Source organism: Mesocricetus auratus, unplaced genomic scaffold (assembly GCF_017639785.1).
Source record: "Mesocricetus auratus isolate SY011 unplaced genomic scaffold, BCM_Maur_2.0 Super-Scaffold_100691, whole genome shotgun sequence".
Lineage (NCBI taxonomy): Eukaryota > Metazoa > Chordata > Mammalia > Rodentia > Cricetidae > Mesocricetus > Mesocricetus auratus.
Window position 1 is genome coordinate 39,489,990 of NW_024429267.1, and position 21,670 is coordinate 39,511,659.

The window sequence follows — 21,670 nt, forward strand, 5'->3', positions numbered from 1 at the left end:
GAAAAGAAGAGAATAATTAACACACACATTTAATCAAGGATCTCTATTCTCCATCATATAACTTGCTGATGATATTTAAAATAGGCCTTTTTTCTCACATTCTATACTCAGTACTTGAAGTAGTACTTCATTTCTACCTTCTTGTATATGCCTAACTGATAATTCCTGTATTACTCTTCATGCTTTCTCATATGACAGTAACAAGCTCATATCTAGACAGTTGTCTTATCCTCATGGCTCAAGAATGAACACTATTGTTCTCTTCATGGGTCAAGAATAGTCTTTTGATCTACTTTCAAACCCCTTGACATGTTTCTAAGCCACCTATTCCCTTATTTTCTACTGCTCCCCTGCACCGACCCTCTGCTTCTGTGAACCCAGTCTCTTCTCAAAGACTGCGAACACTTGGGGTCTACTCCTAATTTTGAAAGTTACTCTGTAGTTGGGAATTTTTATCTTATCATCTTCCCTGTTCTCAAATACAGAAAAACAGCCTTCATTACTGCCCTTGGTCCCAATTTTTGTCCCTGTTTCATGTACATTTCTTTCTCTCTTTTTACCATGTGCATAAGATTTCTTTAATCATCGTTACTTAAAAAACAGCTTGGAGAATTTGTAGTGGTAGCTTTTCAAAAATGTTCTGTCAGTTCCATTTAATCACAAAACACAAAATGTCCACTATGTTATTGGCTCTTTCTAAGTTCTAGGAGTTACAGCCCTTACTGAGGTAAAAATCTAGTCAGAAAGAGTAACATGTAAATAAACATACAATTCATTAGGTAAATATTATGGAGAAAATCAAGCAGGGTAAGGATTCAGAAAAAATATGAAGGTGTTTAAAAAGAGATATCAGGGGAAACTTTATTGACATCTGAACAAAGACCTGTAAAAGGAGAGGAAGCAGGCCAAAAGGTATTACCAGGTAAATCACATCAAGCAGTTAAATCTTACGTGCAAAGGTCCTGAGGTGGGATCATACTTGGTTAGCACAAGGATAAGTAGATTAATGTGGATGAAGCAGAGAAAGCAAGAATAGTATAAGAGGTAAGGTCAGAAAGGGAAGGTGGAGTCTAATCATGCATGATCTATAGATCTCTATAACAGAATTGTTTAACTCTGACAGCACCTGGACACAACTGATGAACAGTGAATGGAGAAATGACAAAATAAGAGTCACATTTTAAACTGATGATTTTAGATGTTGTTTTCTGGCATACAGAAGACAAGGAAAGAAACAGGGACATAAACAGAACTGCAAGTGGTCAGGCAGGAATGTTGGGAGGCTAGGACGAAGATAGTAACAGTACAGCAGATGTTTAGATGTATCTATTTCAAAGGTATAGTCAACACAATTTGCTGAACCACAGAATGTGTAATATGGATGAATCAAGAACAGTGCATTAAGGCTATGATAGGAAAGATAAATATAGCAATGAAGGAGAATATAATTTCACCGGATCATCACTGTCACTGGTGGTTGTTTGTTTTGGGACAGGGTGTCACTATGTAGCCATGGCTAGCATGGAACATGATATGTAGACAGGCTGGCATTGAACTCACAGAAATCTACCTGCTTCTGCATTCTGAATGATGGCATTAAAGGCATGTTCCATTATTCCCTGCACTACTGGCGTTTTAAAAATAAAAATCTTTACCCATTTAAAAACAAAAATGTGTCCATACTTGTTTCTTTAATTCTATACAACTATTACACTTACTTTATGTATCTATTTTTGGTAGGCTGTCTTATTATCATCCTTTACTAACTTAGATATTGGAAATTTAGTGACTGCAGAAACAATGTAAAAGGATAGTTGTTCTGAGACAAGGTCTTACTATGTAGTATAAGTTGGCCTCAAACCTTTGCCTCCTGTGTGCTGGGATTATAGACATTCACTACCATGTCTTCTAAGAAATCTTTCCTGTGTTGAAATTTCATTGTGGTTACAGTAGTAACTGCTGGTTCTTTGGGTGTAAGGTCACTGTTTTTGTACCAGTATTATAATATTATAATTATATATTATATATAAGATACAACTCACATCCCCAATTTCTGATTCTTTATCTTCTAAATATTCTTTTGTTGTATTCTAGATAAACGAACTGTCAATCTCAAGAAAAATTTCTATAATTTGAATACAAATATAAATTTATGATTTGGAAGGAATACTGATATCATCTTCATACTTGGATTTTCCACCTGGAAGATATGTTAATTCTAATATTCTATCACCTTTCTGTTCACGATTTTCTTCAGGTGGATCTAGATGGGTCTCACTATGTAGTTCTGGCTGGCTTCCAACTTGCAGCAATTCTCCTGCCTATGTCTCCCAAGTGCTGTGATTATAGGAGTACTCTATCATATCTTTTTCCCCAACCCTATTTTTATTCCTCTGTGTTTTAATTTAGTCGCTGTGTGAATGGAGTTTGAACTAACCACTGCCTCATCCTCAACTTGTCTTCAACATTTCAAATGTCTTATATAAAACTGATATATTCAGATTGGGTAGAGCTGATGCAGAAAGAAGCTCCACACTAACAGAGGTGTCTAGTAATTAGGGAAAACTATAAAGTACCTCAACCATAAAAAATGTCATGGAAACACAGCAATGGAAGCTATATCCTTTTCAAAAGACATGCAACCTGAACAACCCAAACACAGAGCATAGAAATAGCATCAAGTTTGGGCAAGATAGATGACTCAGTGGTTAACAGCATTTGCTGTTCTTCCAGAGTTCCCAGCAGCCACATCAGACAGCTCACATCTGCCTGTAACTCCAGTTCCAGGGGATATGATGCCATCTATTGACCTCTGGAGCCACCTGTACACACATGCATACACTCACGCAGATAAAAACAAAGTTAAAAAAAAAAAAGCTGGGCTTGGGTTCTGCCACTGAGGCTTCCATCCTGGCAGAGGCGGCAGGAGCCAAGGTACCATAGTTTCCTGCTCCACCCATGAAACTAAGACTAGACTGGCTGCCAGTGCTTGAGGTCTACAGCTGCATCTTCCATCCCAGTGGCAGGAGCCAACGCTCCCCAGTCTCCTGCCCCACCCATGGGTTCAGGTAAGTCAAGGCCCATTTCTGGACTGCCTGCCTGGGCCTGGGCTCTGCCACTGAGGTTTCCATCCCAGCAGAGGTGGCAGGAGCCAAGGTACCATAGTTCCCTGCTCTACCCACGGAATTAGGACTAGACTGGCTGCCTGTGCTCGGGGACTGCCACAGCAGCTTCCATCCCAGAGGCAGGAGCGAACTCACCCCAGCATCCTAGTCTCCTGCTCCTCCCATGTGACTAAGACTATCAGGGCCTGTCTCCAGGCCACACTCCTGTGCCTGGGGTATACCACTGGGGCTCCCACCCATCTCAGTGAGATCCAAAGCACCCCAGCATCCTAGTCCATTTTTCCACCCATGAGACCAGGAAGTGGAGAGCTACCAGAACAGTGGACTTGCCGACACCCAACAGAAGAGGACCATGGTCCCACACCCATCAGTAGAGGAAAAGGCACCCTCTGGAACCCACTGCAAGAACAGATGGGAAGGAGACAATATAAAAACACAAAGAGGAACAGAAAAACCAATATGACACTGCCAGAGTCCAGAGACCCTACACCAACAAGACTGGAACACCCCATAACAAATGAACTAGAAGAGAATGACATAAAAAACAACTTCATGGAAATGATAGAGGCCCTCAAAGAGGATATGAGAAAATCCCTTAAAGAGATGGAAGAAAAAACAATCCAAAAAATGCAATAAATGGAACAAAAGACAAAACAAAAATTGCAAGAAACAATTCAAACAATACAAGGGCTGAAATCTGAAATAGAAACAATAAAAAAAACACAGTCTGAAGGAATGTTGGAAATAGAAAAGCTGGGAAAACGGTCAGGTACTACAGATGCAAGCATAACAAACAGAATACAAGAAATGGAAGAGAGAATCTCAGGTGTTGAGGATACACTAGGAGAATTAGATTCATCGACCAAAGAAAATTTTAAGTCCAACAAATCCCTAACACAAAATATCCACGAAATATGGGACACTGTGAAAAGACCAAACTTAAGAATAATAGGTATAGAAGAAGGTGAAGAAAACCACCTCAAAGGGCCAGAAAACATATTCAACAAAATAATAGAAGAAAACTTTCCCAACCTAAACAAAGACATGCCAACAAAGGTACAAGAAGCCTACAGAACACCAAATAGAGTGGACCCCCCCAAAAAAATCCCCTCGACACATAATAATCAAGACCCCATACATACAGAATAAAGAAAGAATATTAAGAGCAGCTAGGGAAAAAGGCCAAGTTACATATAAAGGCAAACCTATCAGAATTACACCTGACTTCTCCAAGGAAACTATGAAAGCCAGAAGGTCCTGGATAGATATTCTATCAACATTCAGAGTCCACGGATGCCAGTCAAGAATGCTATACCCAGCAAAGCTTTCAATCAATATATATGGAGAAAACAAGATATTTCATGACAAAACCAGATTTAAACAATACATATCCACTAACCCAGCCCTACAGAAAATTCTGGAAGGAAAACTCCAACCCAAAGAAGTTAACTACTACCAGAAAAACAAAGGCAATAGATAATCCCACTTTACCAACAGGCAAAAGAAAAAGTGGTGGAAATCCACATGCAATTCCACCACCACCAACCATTCCAAAACAAACAAGAATGAGCTATCAATGGTCATTAATTTCCCTCAATATTAATGGTCTTAACTTGCCCATAAAAAGACACAGGCTAACAAAATGGATTCGAAGACAGAATCCATCCTTCTGCTGCATACAAGAAACACCTCAGCTTCAAAGACAGACGTTATTTCATAGTAAAGGGTTGGGAAAAGATATTCCAATCAAATGGACCCAAGAAACAAGTGGGGGGTAGCAATCCTAATATCTAACAAATTAGACTTTAAACTAAAATCAATCAAAAGAGATGAAGGAGGTCACTTCATACTCATCACAGGAGAAATCAACCAAGATGAAGCCTCAATTCTGAAAATCTATGCCCCAAATACAAAGCCATCCACATTCGTAAAAGAAACATTACTAAAACTCAAAGCATATATAAAACCTCACACACTTGTAGTTGGAGACTTCAACACCCCACTCTCACAACTAGACAGGACCACAAGACCGAAACTTAACAAGGATACGAAGGACCTAATAGATGTTATGACCCAATTGGGTTTAACAGACATCTATAGAATACTCCATCCAAACACAATAGACTATACCTTCTTCTCAGCTCCACACAGAACCTTCTCAAAAATCGACCACATACTTGGCAACATATCAAACCTCAGCAGCTACAAAAAAATTGGAATAACTCCATGTATCTTATCAGACCATCATGCCTTAAAGTTAGAATTCAACAATAACACAAACCACAGAAACCCTGCAAACTCATGGAAATTGAATACTGCACTATTGCACCATTCCTGGGTCAAAGAAGAAATAGAAAAAGAAATTAAAGACTTCGTAGAGATCAATGAGAATGAAGACACAACATACCCGAACTTATGGAACACTTTGAAAGTGGTGCTAAGCGGAAAGTTCATAGCACTAAGTACCCACATGAAGAAACGGGGAAATAGTCACACTAGAGAATTAACAGCACAACTGAAAGCTCTAGAACAAAAGGAAGCAAACTCACCCCAGAGGAGCAGACACCAAGAAATAATTAAATTGAGGGCTGAAATCAATAAAGTAGAAACTAGGAAAAGCATACAAAGAATCAATGTAACAAAGAGTTGGTTCTTCCAGAAAATCAACAAGACAGACAAACCTTTATCCAAACTTAACAAAAGGAAGAGTATGAACATGCAAATTAACAAAATCAGAAATGAAAAGGGAGACATAGCAACGGACACTGAGGAAATCCAGACAATCATCAGGTCATATTTTGAAAAGCTGTACTCCAGAAATTAAAAAATTTAAAGGAAATGGACAATTTTCTGGATAAATATCACTTACGAAAATTAAATCAAGAACAGATAAGCAATTTAAATAGACCTATAACACCTAAAGAAATAGAAGCAGTCATCAAAAGTCTCCCAACCAAAAAAGCCCAGGGCAAGATGGCTTCAGTGCAGAACTTTACCAGAATTTCAAAGAACAGGTTATATCAATTCTCCTCGAAGTATTCCATGCAATAGAAGCAGAAGGGTCTTTGCCAAACTCTTTTTACGAGGCTTCAATAACATTGATACCCAAGCCACACAAAGACACAACTAAGAAAGAGAACTTCAGAGCAATATCCCTCATGAATATTGATGCAAAATACTCAATAAAATAATGGAAAATCGGATCCAAGAACATATCAGAAACCTCATCCACCATGATCAGGTAGGCTTCATTCCAGGGATGCAGGGATGTTTCAACATGCAAAAATCCATCAATGTGATCCACCATATAAACAAACTGAGAAACAAAAATCACATGATCATCTCACTAGATGCTGAAAAAGCCTTTGACAAAATCCAACACCCCTTCAAGATAAAGGTCTTGGAGAGATCCAGGAAAACAGGTACACACCTAAACATCATAAGAGCTATATACAGCAACCAACAGCCAACATCAAACTGAATGGAGAGAAACTCAAGGCAATTCCTCTAAGATCAGGAACAAGGCAAGGATGTCCCCTCGCCCCATATCTCTTAAATATTGTACTGGAAGTTCTAGCTAGAGCAACAAGACAACAAAAGGAGATCAAGAGGATACAAATTGGAAAGGAAGAGGTAAAACTTTCACTATTTGCAGATGATATGATAGTTTACATAAGTGACCCAAAAAACTCTACCAGGGAACTCTTGCAGCTGATAAACACCTTCAGCAACGTGACAGGATACAAGATCAACTCAAGAAAATCAGTAGCCCTACTATATACAGACAATAAAATTGCTGAGAAAGAAAAGAGAGAAATATCACCCTTTACAATTGCCACAAACAACATAAAATACCTGGGGGTAACGCTAACCAAACAAGTGAAAGACCTGTATCGCAAAAACTTTGAGTCTTTAAAGAAAGAAATTAAAGAAGATACCAGGAAATGGAGACATCTCCCATGCTCTTGGATAGGTAGGATCAATTTAGTAAAAATGGCCATCTTTCCAAAAGCAATCTACAGACTCAATGTAATCCCCATCAAAATCCCAGCACAATTCTTCACAGACCTTCAAAGAACAATTCTCAACTTTATATTGAAAAACAAAAAACCCAGGATAGCCAAGACATCACTGCTCAACAAAGCAATGTCTGGAGGCATCACCATCCCTGACTTCAAGCTCTATTATAGAGCTTTACTCCTGAAAACAGCTTGGTATTGGCACAAAAATAGACAGGTAGACCAATGGAATTGAATTGAAAACCCTGAGGTTAATTCACAAACCTATGAACAGCTGATTTTCAACAAAGAAGCTAAAATTATACAATGGAAAAAAGATAGCATCTTCAACAAATGGTGCTGGCATAACTGGATATTGGCATGTAGAAGACTGCAGATAGATCCATGTCTATCGCCATGCACAAAACTTAAATCCAAATGGATCAAAGACCTCAACAAAAATCCAGCCACACTGAACCTGTTAGAAGAGAAAGTGGGAGGTACCCTTGAATGAATTGGTACAGGAGACAGCTTCCTGAACATAACACCAGTAGCACAAACACTGAGATTGACAATTAATAAATGGGACTTCCTGAAACTGAGAAGCTTCTGTAAGGCAAAGGACAGTCAGCAAGACAAAAAGGCACCCCACAGATTGGAAAAAGATATTCACTAACTCCACATCTGACAGAGGACTGATTTTCAAAATTTACAAAGAACTCAAGAAGCAAGTCTCCAAAACACCAAAGGATCCAATTAAAAAGTGGGGGACTGATCTAAATAGAGAATTCTCAATTGAGGAGTATAAAATGGCTGAGAGACACTTGAGAAAGTGCTCAACATCCATAGCCATTAGGGAAATGCAAATCAAAACAACTCTGAGATACCATCTTACTCCTGTCAGAATGGCAAAAATGAAAAACACCAATGACTGTTTGTGCTGAAGAGGATGTGGAAAAAAGGGAACACTCCTCCACTGCTGGTGGGAGTGCCAACTAGTACAGCCACTATGGAAATCAGTATGGAGATTCCTCAGGAAAATGGGTCTGAGTCTACCACAAGACCCAGCAATTCCACTCTTAGGCATATACCCCAAAGATGCCCATTCATACAACAAGGATGTCTGCTCCACTATGTTCATATGTAATAGCTAGATTCTGGAAGCAACCTAGATGCCCCACAACTGAAGAGTGAATAGAGAAAATGTGGTACATTTACACAATGGAGTACTACTCAGCAGAGAAAAACAATGGAATCTTGAAATTTGCAGGCAAATGGATGGCACTAGAGTAAACCATCCTGAGTGAGGTAACCCAGACACAAAAAGACAAACATGGGCCGGCTGGTGGTGGCACACACCTTTAATCCCAGCACTTGGGAGGCAGAGGCAGGCAGATCTCTGTGAGTTCAAGGCCAGGCTGGACCGACAGCCTCCAAAACAATACAGAGAAACCCTGTCTCGTAAAAACCAAAAAAACAAAACAAAACAAAACAAAACTCTAAACAGTGCATGTGTATACACATACAGAGACAGACAGACAGACACACACACACACACACACCTTTTTAACTCAGTAATTTACTATTTGGGACACAGCATAAGAAATAACTGGACAACTATGTAGATTGGCTTCTCTCAATATCTCACATTATCATGTATAACAGGTATCCCTTATTATTGCTGAGGAGTATTATACCACTTTTTGTTTATCTATTAATTTGTTAAAATATATTTACATTATGTATTTATATTTCTCATTTTTTAGAGTAGGAATTAAAATTAGGGTATATCACATATGCTAGGCTATAATACCTAGGACAAAGGAAGTGCTTAATAAATGTTATTGCTCTAATTTATTCATATAACACTTTCTCTTGGATGCCAGACATTAGGAAAATGATGCTGAATAAGCTGTGGTAATGATTCTTAGGATATTCACTGTTAATGAGGCAATGGGAAGGAAGCACAGCAGGTAACAGGGAGTGCATGAGCTCTAACACAAGGGTGAGCATAGAAAAAATAAAATGGTTTCGCTATTACTGTGTTATAGGGAGAGGTACCTATTGAATAGCCAAAGGTGACAACTGAATAAAATGTGAACATAGTCAACTCTGAGAAGTCACTCAGGGTAAGCATTTAACATGAGGATAGCTTTGGACTGAGGACACAGTTAGGGAACATTCATAATTTTGGGTTAAATAGAGGAACCAGAGTCTCAGAGGTAAAAAATGAAAGAGATAGAAAGGTAATGGAACTAGGAGAAGTTGGGTATGGTGGCTCATGTCTGCAATTCTAACACTTGGGAAGCAGAAGCAGGAAGGTCAGGAGTTCAAGACTAGTCTTTACTACATAGCGAATTTGGGACTAGCCTGGGTTACATGATACTGTTTTAAAAACAAACCTAAGGCCTAAGGCCTGTGAGGTGGCTCATCAGGTAAAGTTGCTTGCCACTAAGCCTGAGGGCCTGAATTCAATTCTTGGGCCCCCCGTGGTGGAAAGACAGATAACTTACTCATGGAAGTTGTCCTTTGAGTGTGTGTGTGTGTGTGTGTGTGTGTGTGTGTGTGTGTGTGTGTGTGATGTGTGAGTGTTCTATCTGGCAGTCAGACTAATTTATGGAGTCAATTCTCTCCTTACATCTTTACAGAAGTTCTGGGGAGTGAACTCAGGTTGGCAGGCTTATGGCATATGTATCTTTAGCCACTGAGCTATCTTGCTGGATCTCACAGGCTTCTCTTTTTTTTCACAGTAAAAACTTTATTCACTCAAGAACCAAGAACAATAAAGACAAAATAAGACAAAAAATAAATGCATTCTCATGTCAAAAGACATTTACTGTTTATAAACAAATAGCCAAGTGTTGGAGAGGTGAATATACACTAAGTGCTACCAATCAGCTTTAAAAGTATTTTTATCAGTCCTTATGTTACCTGTTATTTTATGTGTAATGTTAGTATAAAGTAGAACATGTATAATATATATTCTCATTTCATTATGCCAATACCTCCAATTCAAATATTTTTCTTGCCACTTGATTAAGCCACTTCCTTTTAAAAATAGTAACAAGGATGGATTCATTTGGTGAGTTTGAGTTTAGTGTTCTGAAAATCTGTCCCGAGAAGGGTCTTCATTTGATGATATCTGTATGGTATCAGGCCATTCCCTTTACTGATGGTAGTGTAATGTTTCTAGAACCTGCTGGTGTTTGGACTCTGTCCACTTGATGAGCTGCTTCTATCTGCAGAGCACTTTCTGCCTCTTCGTCTCTTTGAGGAGAGAGTGAAGCTTATACTGTTCACTTCATGTCACAGACCTTCTGTGTTTTCAGGGCCTGCTTCGCTGTTTTCTACAGCCCTTTAATTCACATAGCTTCTGTGCTTCTTACTTATCTTCCACAGCCCATTTTTAGTTCTCGCTGCTATCTGATTCACCTCATTCTCTTTTCTCCTTAGTTTCAATCATCATATTTAAAGTTCCAATATATTTATTGCTATCTAGTTAGTTTTTGTTAAGAAAAACTGTATGTGGGCTGGAGAGATGGCTCAGCTGTTAAAGGCTAGGCTCACAGGCTTCTTTTAAAATTGAACAAAACCAAAACTGGCCACCCGCCCCTGATATTGGATGTCTTTCTGTATGCTGTAAATATGTGTTGCTTTTATTGGTTAATGAATAAAGCTGTTTTGACCAATTGGCTGGCAGAACATAGCTAGACAGGAAATCCAAACAGAGTGATGAAGAGAAAGAAGGCCGACTCAGGGAGATGCCATGTAAGATGCCAGATGGGGAAGATGCCAGAACATTACTGGTGAGCCACAGCCACGTGGTGATACACAGATTATTAAAAATGGGTTAATTTATAAGAGAAATCTAGCCAGTAATAAGTCTGAGATACTGGCCAAACAATTATATTTAATATTAGCCTCTGAGTGATTATTTCATAAGCATCTGTGGGGATCCAAGAGCAGGAGAGAAACTGGTCCAGGCGGGCCAGCAGGATAGAGAAAAACATTCAACTATACCCATCAACTAAATTTAAGTAAAATAAATACAAAGATAAGAAACCTCAAAGTAGAAAGAAGAAAACTGTATAAATCTTCACACAAAAAGCTAAGGCTTGAAAAGTAAGGCTTAGTTATAAATATATTTTAATAAAGTAACAATGAGAATGATTTTGCTGTTAGCATCATTACTGGCAGGGATTCTTGCAATACACTGAAAGTTCAGCAGACTTCAAGTTTCCACCAATCATAAAGGTGAGAATATGGCATATCACTCATTTTTGTCAATCAGTTGTCCAATTTTTCTTTTAAGGTTGATCAGTCTGTGTCTTAAAGTCTTTGCCCGTCTATGTTCATAAGGTCTTCCCTGTAGCCTAAAAAATAATTATTTTATTCCATTTGTGTGTTTTGCTTGCATGTAACAAGCATGCAGTACTAGCAGTGGCCAGAAAAGAGCATAAAATCCTCTAGAACTGGAGTTACAACTGGTTATGAGCTGCCATGGGGGTGTTGGGAGTGGAACCCAGGTTTTCTGCAAGAGAAGCAAATGCTCTTAACTGCTGAGTCATCTCTGTAGCCTCTTCTTTGAGCTTTTTGGTATTGTGGTTTATAGTTCTAGCTTTTGTGTTGAGGTATGTGACACATTTTTAATTAACTTTTATGTAATTAATTTTTAATAAGGTTGAGTTTAAATATCAGCCATTACCATTTGTTCAAAAGACTGAAGCCTGGGGCTAGGTGTGCAGCTGAGTACAATGCTTGGTGAGAACCCAAGGCCAGCAAGTCATATCCAGGTAACACTAAAAAAAAAAAAAAAGACTATTTTGTCCTCACTGAGTTATGTTGGTATCTTCAATGAAAACAAAACAAAAAAATAACCATATATACTGCTTAAAATCTCTTACGTATATCTAAATTTGTCACATACATTATCTATTCACTGTAACCATATAAGCTTATTTGTTACTTTGTTAATGTGGTGTAAAATGGTGAGAGCTGAAGTTCATATTACACACTTAAAATTAATGATGAATTAAAAGCAGGGATGCACTTAGAAATATGGAGATAAATTACAATAGTAAAGAAAAAGTTGATAGTGATTGACTCTAAAGAGTAGGCCCACACAGAAAAATTGTCATAAAAAGCATTTAGAACTGATACTTTAAATAAAAAATATTCAATAATATTTATAGCAAATTGTAGTAATTAAAAAGAATTAAAGAATTTTAGAGCAGTGTAGAGATGAGACTGAGTCTGCTTATGTGTTATGGCTAGCTGAGTCCAATGATTCTGGGAGAATGAACTCAGCTGCAGGTGTGGGTTGTTTCATAACACATTCAGGAGATACTCATGATGTAGCTGGGTATCTTCAGCAGCAAAGAGATAGGAGTCAAAAATAAATATTTGAGAGAAAATAATAGATAAAAATTTAAAGTATCATAAGTGGATGAGACTGAGTATGCACAGAATGAGAAAAAGGTCAAGGAAAAAACGCTAAGGAATGCTGGAACATTTAATGCGAGGAAGACTTAAGAAAGGAGAAAGAGCCAGCAGTGGTGGTGCACACCTTTAATGCCAGCACTTGGCAGCCAGAGGCAAGCAGATTTTTGAATTTGAGGCCGGCCTAGCCTACAGAGTGAATTCCAAGACAGCCAAGGTTGTTTTCACAGAGAAATACATACATACATACATACACACACACACACACACACACACACACACACACACACACCAAGCAAACAAACAAACAAACAAACAAAAAACAAAAAACAAGATGGGTGGAAGAATAAATTTTCAAAGGGAAGGTAAAAAACCAGCCAAATATGTCACAAAATTTAAAGAATAGAGACTATTTATTCTTGTAATATGTTGAATTACAAAGATTTTGTGTTCCAAAAGGCAAACATGGTATGTACTCACTCATATATGGATTTTAGACATGGATCACGGGAGTGTCAGCCTACAATCCCAGTACCAGTGAGTCGGGGAAACAGGGAGGTTCCCAAGAGACATGCATGATACCCCAGAAGTAGAATGAAGCAAGATCTCCTGAGCAGATTGGGAACATTGGGGGAGGGGGGGAGGGATCCAGAAAAAAGAGAGGGGGATAAAAGGAGGGAGAAGAAGGTATGGGGGAACTGGAAGGTTGAGTCGAGTTAAGAATAGAGGAGAGCAGGATGAGAGATACCATAATAGATGGAGTCATTATAGGTTTGAGGAGAGAGCTGACCCTAGTGTGATTTCCTGAGTTCTACAAGGATAACGCCAACTGGCAAACTAAGTAATAGAGGAGAGACTACATTAATAGCCCCTTCCTGATGATAAGGTTGATGACTACCTTACATGCCATCCTAGAACCTTCATCCAGTGACTGATGGAAGCAGAGATAGATATCCACAGCTAAACACTGAACTGAACTCCTGGAACCTAGTGACAGAGATGGAGGAGTGATGAGCAAATGGGTCAAGACTGTGCTGGTGAAGCCCACAAAGACAGCTGACCAGACAAGGGGGAGCTCTTGAACACCAGACTGATGGCTGAGAGGCCAACAGGGGACTGATCCAGACTCGATGAATGTAGTGTCAGTGAGGAGGCCTTGGGTAGTAGATCAGTATTTACCATGGCGTGCAAATGAACTTTGGGTGCCCATTCCACATGGAGGGATGCTCTCTTAGCCTGGACACACAGGGAGGGGCCTAGGTCCTGCCCTGGATGAAATGGCAGACTCTGGAAATCCCACCAAGGAGGGCCTCACCCTCCCTGGGGAATGATGTGGGGACTGGGTGGGGGCCTGGGGGAGGACTGGGGGAGAGACAAGGGTAGAGGGGTGGGAGTAGGAGCTGGGATTTACATGTGAAGCATGCATGCATGTTTCTAAGACATAATTTATTTTAATAAAAATAAAAAACATTTAAAAACATTTTGTGTACCAGCGAACACAGAGCAAAGCTTAACTTTTATGGATATTTCTGTTTTATTTCATAGAGAAAGATGGGATGTTAATAAAACCTTAAGAACCATAAACATAATGATGGAAAATAGAGAAAAGTATTACACATATTGTTCCACTTCAGGAAACATCTGGAGCAGAGACTATGAGGTAAAGAAATTCCACTGCTTATCTCGGTGAAAGGTTTCAAGAAGAAATGAACAACATAATTGTAAACACGAACTGGTTGGATACCCATGTCACTCAAATAGGTCATCTGAATGGTCTAAAGAGAACTGTAGAAAATTTTCTTTAAAACCCTTTATTTAAGAGGGTCCAGAAGGTATGATGACTCAGAGGTAATGAGTCATTTCAAAATAATAAAACTATTGCTTTGCCTGGAAAATAATGGGAATTTTGGTTGATGACTCAGTATGGAAACTGCTTCCAAGAGGACAGTTTGGAAGAATACAAAATATGTACCATAGAACTACTTAGAGAAACAGGAGAAGAGACCTGGAATATTTTATTCATTGTATGCAGTTCTAAATAGTTGAGAAAATAAACTCAAGAAGAGAAATATTTTCATGAGATTTTCTTATGTTCTAAGGAAATAAATATGTATATATAAAAGAATAATATTTTGAGTTTAGATGAGTATACATGAGGTAGAAAGTGCTTACAAACTTTCTCTTGTTTTATTTTATTATTTTTTTGTTGTTGCTTGAGACAGGGTCTCTCCACGTAGCCCTAGCTGTTCTTGCATGGCCCCACCCTTCGACAAAGAACTACATGCAATTGATGACTGCAAGGATGAGTCCCCTAATTGACTATCCAGTGCCAAGTGGTCAGTCCTGAAAGCATGTATACATACATATAAGATACACTAAACTGACTTACTAAACCTTTTTTGGATTTTCAAGGCAGGATTTCTCTATGTAACAGCCCGGTGGTCCTGGAACTCAAACTTGGAGATCCACCTGCCTATGAAGTGCTGGGATTAATGGCACAGGCTACCGCAACTACCAGGCAGCGACTTTGCAGGTGTTATGCATTCACTCACTCACTCATTCACTCATTCTCTCTCTCTCTCTCTCTCTCTCTCTCTCTCTCTCTCTCTCTCTCTCTCTCTCATTCCCTCCCTCCCTCCCCCTCTCTTCCTCCCTCGAGAGAAAGAGGTCACAAATTTGAGAGGGAGTAAGGAAAGGATTTGGTGGAAGTTCTTAAGGGGGGGGGAATATTGATTAGATTTTAATTTTAAAAATTGTAAATAATCATTGAGATTTTTACATTCTCCTCTGGGAAAACAGTATATAAGATGGCTCTGGAGTCCAGAGAGTAAGAGAAAAGCAGAATTTTCTTTTCTTGGTTTGAACTAGGAAAAACTGTGTTTACCAGACATTATTTGATGTGGGAAGCATAATGAACTGGCTATTCATTTTTATTATATGCCATTTGTAAAGCTACTAGCTCCAGAAAGAAAATTTGAGGGGCTGGAGAGATATAGCTCAGGGTTAAGAGCACTACTTGCTCTTCCAATGGATCTGGGTTTGATTCCTGAACTTATATAGTGGTTCATAACTGTTGGTCTTTAACTGCTAATTCCATGTGATCTGATGCCCTCTTCTGGTTCTTGTGGGCACTAGGCATGCACACAGATGACATACATATATATGTTATATTTCATATTAACACATATTTTAGAAATAAAATATAATTACATTATTCTTGTCTATGCCTTCATATATGTGTACTTGTATATGTATATACATATAGTCTCTGTGCATGCTAGTGCATAGCTCATATATATATATATAATTTGCAGTTAAACTTCTACAGTTCTTTGTTGTGTTGTTTGTTTTTTGGTTTTTCGAGACATGGTTTCTCTGTGGCTTTGGAGGCTGTCCTGGAACTCACTCTGTAGACCAACCTGGCCTCAAACTCACAGAGATCCGCCTGCCTCTGCCTCCTGAGTACTGGGATTAAAGGAGTGCACCACCAACGCCTGTTAACTTCTACAGTTTTAAACAAAGAAACCAAGTTAGGGATACAGCTAACTCTCAGTGGTAGAGGATTTGCCTGGCATGTGTGGGACCCTAGATTAAACTCCTATCACACCACAAAATAATCACTATTATTTTTAAAATCACTATTATATATTATGAAATAGCAAAACCAGTTGCCTTGGACATTATACAAGAATTGACAGTAAATTGAGAGGAGTGACTATGCTCTAAAGTGACAAGTATCTATCTGAGTGCTGCTACAGATCAGATACTCATCAGGATGTACAACTACAGGCTTCATGGCACTGCCTCACACCGACCACAGTGTGCCTAACCTTTAGGTCAAGGAAGCCATGCCCAAACGGGAACTGTCATGCCCACTCCTGGAGCAGAACAGAGGCAGTTGGCTGTGGGACAGCAGGAGAGGTGGTGTGCGAGCAGAGGGAACAAAGCACAAGGTGCTGATGCACGCCATCTGGCACTAGTCCAGAGTTAAGCTGGTTTTCAGAGGACAAAAGAAGAAAGCTGGATCAGGCAGGCATCACAAAACTCTTGTTGCAAGTTTTAGATTGGGGGAGGGGAGTCAAATTCGGATTTACACAGAAGGTCTATCACTTTATATATACTACTGTGGAGAGAAAAATTTGGGAAGCAAGGCTAAGCAAGCACGGTTAGGGGCTCTGTAAGCTCTATAAGCAAACCAATGAGATTATAAGTGAAAACAGTTCAGAGTATTATTTCTTCCAAACGGAAACACCCCCCCCCCCCCGGAAGGCTTCTTATGATTAGAGACATGAATGAAGCTTAAAGGCTCAAGAAGTAAACATAGCTTTCAAATTTCGGGAACTGTTTAAACTCAGAAGATTCACAGCTTCCTCCCCAAGGTGATAAGTGCTCCAGAGAAGAGAGGGCAGCTCGTTAGGCAGACAGAGACTCTACAACTCATCAAGCTGCCTGGGAGTTCCACAGTGAATTCCAGCAGTGCATCTTCTGAGTCAATGCCCATGCTGAGCTTGGCTTTCAATGATGGTAGCTACCTTTGACTAATCCATACTCCTGTGAAATTGTGTTTTTGGTTTGAAGCTGGTGTCCTACCTGAGATGAACAGACACTGTTCACATCTTCCTAGGAAAGGTCATATAACAGGGTATAAGTGACAAACTCATTAGCAAGATCTGAACACAATTATTCTACCTTTAAATCCAGTGCCTTTCAATTTCACTGTGCAACCACAAATTCTGGTCAAAAGGTAAAAAGAGATTTACTTTTTCTTTAAATGGTGCTGGGGATCACACTTAAAAATTTGAAAGTACTAGAGAAGTGCTTTACAACTAAATTATATCCTCAGCCACCAAGAACTTATTAAGTAGATTTAAAAATACTAATTTATATTAGTATATACAATGTTCAGAGTACTGTGAAAAATAGCTGTTTTCCATTTGTAGAATTTATGTGATGAAGTAAATGAGACAGAAATACTAGACATTGATTCATCCAATATGTATTTATTTAGTCCCTCCTGGATCCTGGTAATGGTTCCTTTTGAGGTATAGTTCTCTTTAATGTTGCAATGTTGTTATTGTTATTATTATCTCTGTGTGCGTATGACAGAGAGAGGGGGAAGGAGGGAGGCAGGGAGGGGGAGAGAGACAGACTTACAGGGAGGGAGGGAGGGAGGGAGAGAGAGAGAGAGAGAGAGAGAGAGAGAGAGAGAGAGAGAGAGAGAGAGAGAGAGAGAGAGAGAGAGAGAGATTAGGATATATGCCATGGAGAGCACATGGAATGAGAGGACAACTTTCAGGAGTTGGTCCTTTCCTTCTGCCACAGTATCTATAGATCAAACTCATGTCATCAAGTTTGCTGAGCAAGAGCTTTTTATAGAGGGGTCATCTTGCCACCACTATTCTTTTGTTTGTGATATGGAATCCAGTGATATTCCTCTATGACCTCTACTTCGAATCCTACCTCCAGGTTCCTGCCTTGAGTTCTTGCCCTTCCCGCAGTGATGGAGTGTGACCTGAGAGTTGTAAGCTGAAATAAACCCCTTTTCTCTCCAAATTGCTTTTGCTTATGGAGTTTTATCACAACAGAAACCCCAAGACATTATACATATAACTAATATACATTAATATGGGTAAACTATTCTGAATTTATTAAAGTCTCTGCTAATCTAGGCTATAGGCTATAGGATAATATGAAGAAAGGAGTCCAGCAGGCAAAGGTACTTATGTATAGACCTGACAATTGGAGTTTGAGCTCTAGGTCCCACAATAGCAGGAAGAACTCTTCATAGAGTTGTTCTCTGATTACACATGTCAACATGTACCCACCCACATGTGTGTGCACATGTACAATGAATTAATACATAGACAGACAGATAGTTTTAATAAAGGAAGAAAGCAGCAAGGAAACAAACAATCAAACTACCTTCTCCTGTGGCAGCTTTCAAAATATTCTGAAGGAGGAAAGAATTAAAAAATGGAAGCTCAGAAGCTTCCACTCTTTTAGATATACATGAATAATATCCATGTATTAAGAATTTACAAAAAACAAAAAATACTTCATGCCTATAGAATAGACAGAAGCCAGAGGAAAAAAACTTGGACAACTAAAAACAGTGGGTGGACTTTCACAAAAACAACAGTTTTAATGATCACTCACAATCACTGCTTACCAAGGAAGTGTCAGACAGACTCATCTACTACAAGCTCAAAGAGTCCTTCTTAAGTGACTAGTTAATGAAAGACCTTATGTGTCCTTTCTGGAGCTCCACTTCCTCAAGAATTCATGTGGGCTCTGTGGTTATGAACTGTCCTTGTCAGAGTTCCCAATGCAATGGAAACGAATCTGCTTTGATCTTTGTAGATATGAGAGCTTCAAAATATGTTTCACTTGAAAAAAGTAATTCCTTGGTTAAAGTGTTAATATATTTACCCTTCAGGTCATTTGTTAATCAAAATTGGAAAACATGTATTTATAACAGAGAGATCTGAAAGTTACCACTTAATGAATTAGTATGGCAATCAGGCAACATGTACCTTCCCATATGGTATATGAAAATTACAGTATCATCTATGGAATTTTCTTATAAAATCTTTTAGATCTAATGTGCAGTGACAGTAGATATAGGCCCTAAAGAAAGAAGTTAGTACTAAAAGGACACAGATACTCACAGTATAGATTGTTGTACAAAGCAACATAGCCTAGTTCTCTTTAAAGAGTCCAGTATCACGAAACTGCAATGTGTGTACCAGGGGCAGACTGAAGAGGAAGCAAGCAGAAAGACATCAGATGGAAAGGATTTATAAGCTAAGTGCAGGTTAGTTTAACAAGAGTGATATACTAGTATGTTCAGAGTATGATTCTACCTGATGGGAAGCTTCTGGAGAGCTCTGAACAGAGAAAGAACATGATTTTACTCACTTTTCAAACAAGGTATTCTGGGACCATGATAACAACAAACTACAAAGAGTAAAAGAAAAAGAGGAGACCAGAAAGGGGTTTCTTGAATAATCTAGGCAAGAATGATGTTGGTTTGGACCAGGTAGTAGAAGACAAAGGGTGAAAGGAAGGTGTAGAGTGTAGTTTTTCTCCGCCAGCCGCGTGGGCCCTGCCGAGCTGTCTGAACCCCCAAATAACACACAGGACACTATATTAATTATAAAGCTGTTGGCCGTTTGCTTGTTTCTTACCGGCTATCTCTGACTCAACTATTTAACCCATAATTGTTAATCTAAGTATTTCTCTTACCGGAGAAAAGGGTCTGAACCTCTTACTCCTCTGGCATCTACATGGTGTCTCCCTGCATCTTTCTTTCCCAGAATCCTCCTCGACTCCTAGTCCCACCTATGTTGCTTCCCTGTTGGCCAACAGTGCATTATTCAAAACAATCAGACACATTTTTACAGAATGACATCTCCCAACAGGAAGGTCAAGATTCTAGATGTATTTTGAAAGTAGAGGCAATGAGACTGAAGTGCAGGTTTTGTGGGAAAGGAGGTCAAGAACGAACCTTTAGGTTTTTAAAAATTGTGCTTTGGGGGCCAGAGAGGCAGCTCAGCAGTTAAGAGCACACTGGCTGATCTGCCTGAGGACCTGTGTTCAAATTTCTAGTACTCAAAAGGTAGCTCACAATTGTCTATAACTCCAGTTCTATAGAATCCAACATCTTATGGTCTCTGTATATCAGGCATGCATGTGGTACACAGATATACATGCAGGCAAAACATCCAGACAGATAAAAAAATTTTTTTAAGCTTTTGGCCTTAGCATCATCTTCCTTGAAACTCCTGTGCCATGAAAGCTTAGTGGAGGAAGAAGTGAATGTGCAGGCTGAAGTGCAAGGGAAGAAAGATGAGGCACAGGTCAGGTAAACTAGCTTGTCCACTCAAAGGCTGAAGGAGCAGAAGTAAGGGATGTGAAGGCCGGGATGCTGATACAAGTTGTTGAACTGTGTGCTACTGTCAGTGTAATTCTCAATGGACCTGGAACATCACCATCTGCTCATAGAGACCACCTGAGAGACTTGGCTGCCTTCATTGTAACCAAAATGGCCCCACTGGCCCTCTGTCATGAACCTATGGCATTCTAGACTAGTTCTGTTCTCACTTGTGGCCAAGTATAACTCATGCACAAAAAAAACATCTTTCTCACTGTCTCAGCAGAAGAATAAAACAAAATTCAAACATTGTGTTTTGTTTTACTTGAACAACTAAAAGATGTGAATAGATGTTAACTAAGTTAGAAACATGACAGAAAGGGCAGATTTGTTGGTGGGAAGGGGTGTGGTGGTGGCATGTAAGGTCAATGGTTCCATGCTGGATGTCAGTTTTAGGATGCCTATTAGATATTTATGTAAGGGTGTCTAACTCCAGACAGAATTAAGACTGTAAATTAAGTGAGGACTATAGGCTAGAGACTTGGCAGGTGACTCTCTGTGAGCTCAAGGTCAACCCAATCTACATACAGTGAGTTCCAGACCAGCCAACACTATACAGTGAGACCGTTTCTTAAAAAAAAAAGTTTGGGGAAGAGGAATCAGCAGAAGAGACTGAGAAGTGGCTAGGCAGAGAGAAACTGTAATAAGCATAGTTCATATCTGATTCAGGTGTCTCATATCTCCTAATATTCATGAACCCACGGTAGGTTAACTTAAATGTTTAGCAAGAGTGAAAGCGCCAGTATACAAATCAGGCAAAATCTCACATCCTTCTAAATTACTGACAAGTATCCTAAAAGGCAAATGAAGATGGTGTTTCAAGGAGAAGCCAATGAACTCATCAGAACATTAGATAAATACTGAGAAATAGCAGAGGTAGACATCAGTGTCGTCAACAGGTAAGTCAGACTCTGTCTCTATTCCTAGAAATATGGGGACAGAAATAGGGTGGTATACGTTTAAAAAAGAAGAGGAAGAAAAGAAAAAATCATCAAAATATAGAAAATTGCTTCAACATTTTCTGTGAAGTTTATGTACAATAAAGCAATACTTAGAAGGGAAAGTGAATGTAAGAAGTGTCGATCCTTAAACTGGGAGAGAAAACAGATATTTTCATGTGAAAGAGAGTGACTCAGGAGAGAAGAAGGCTGCTGACCAACTACTAGTTCTTTCAT

At 39.1% G+C, this 21,670-nt stretch overlaps 1 protein-coding gene across 4 annotated transcripts in view; it reads right to left on the bottom strand.

The window, feature by feature from the left end:
* Ppp2r3a (protein phosphatase 2 regulatory subunit B''alpha) overlaps positions 1-21,670 on the bottom strand; it is a 138,824-nt gene that overhangs the window by 96,196 nt on the left and 20,958 nt on the right. Inside the window, exon 2 of one of the 4 annotated variants that reach the window (XM_040740036.1) lies at positions 11,829-11,922. The exons of the other annotated variants lie outside the window; for them this stretch is intronic. The gene's annotated coding sequence lies outside the window, so the exon portion shown is untranslated. The remainder of the gene's footprint in view (positions 1-11,828; positions 11,923-21,670) is intronic. 4 annotated transcript variants of the gene reach the window in all.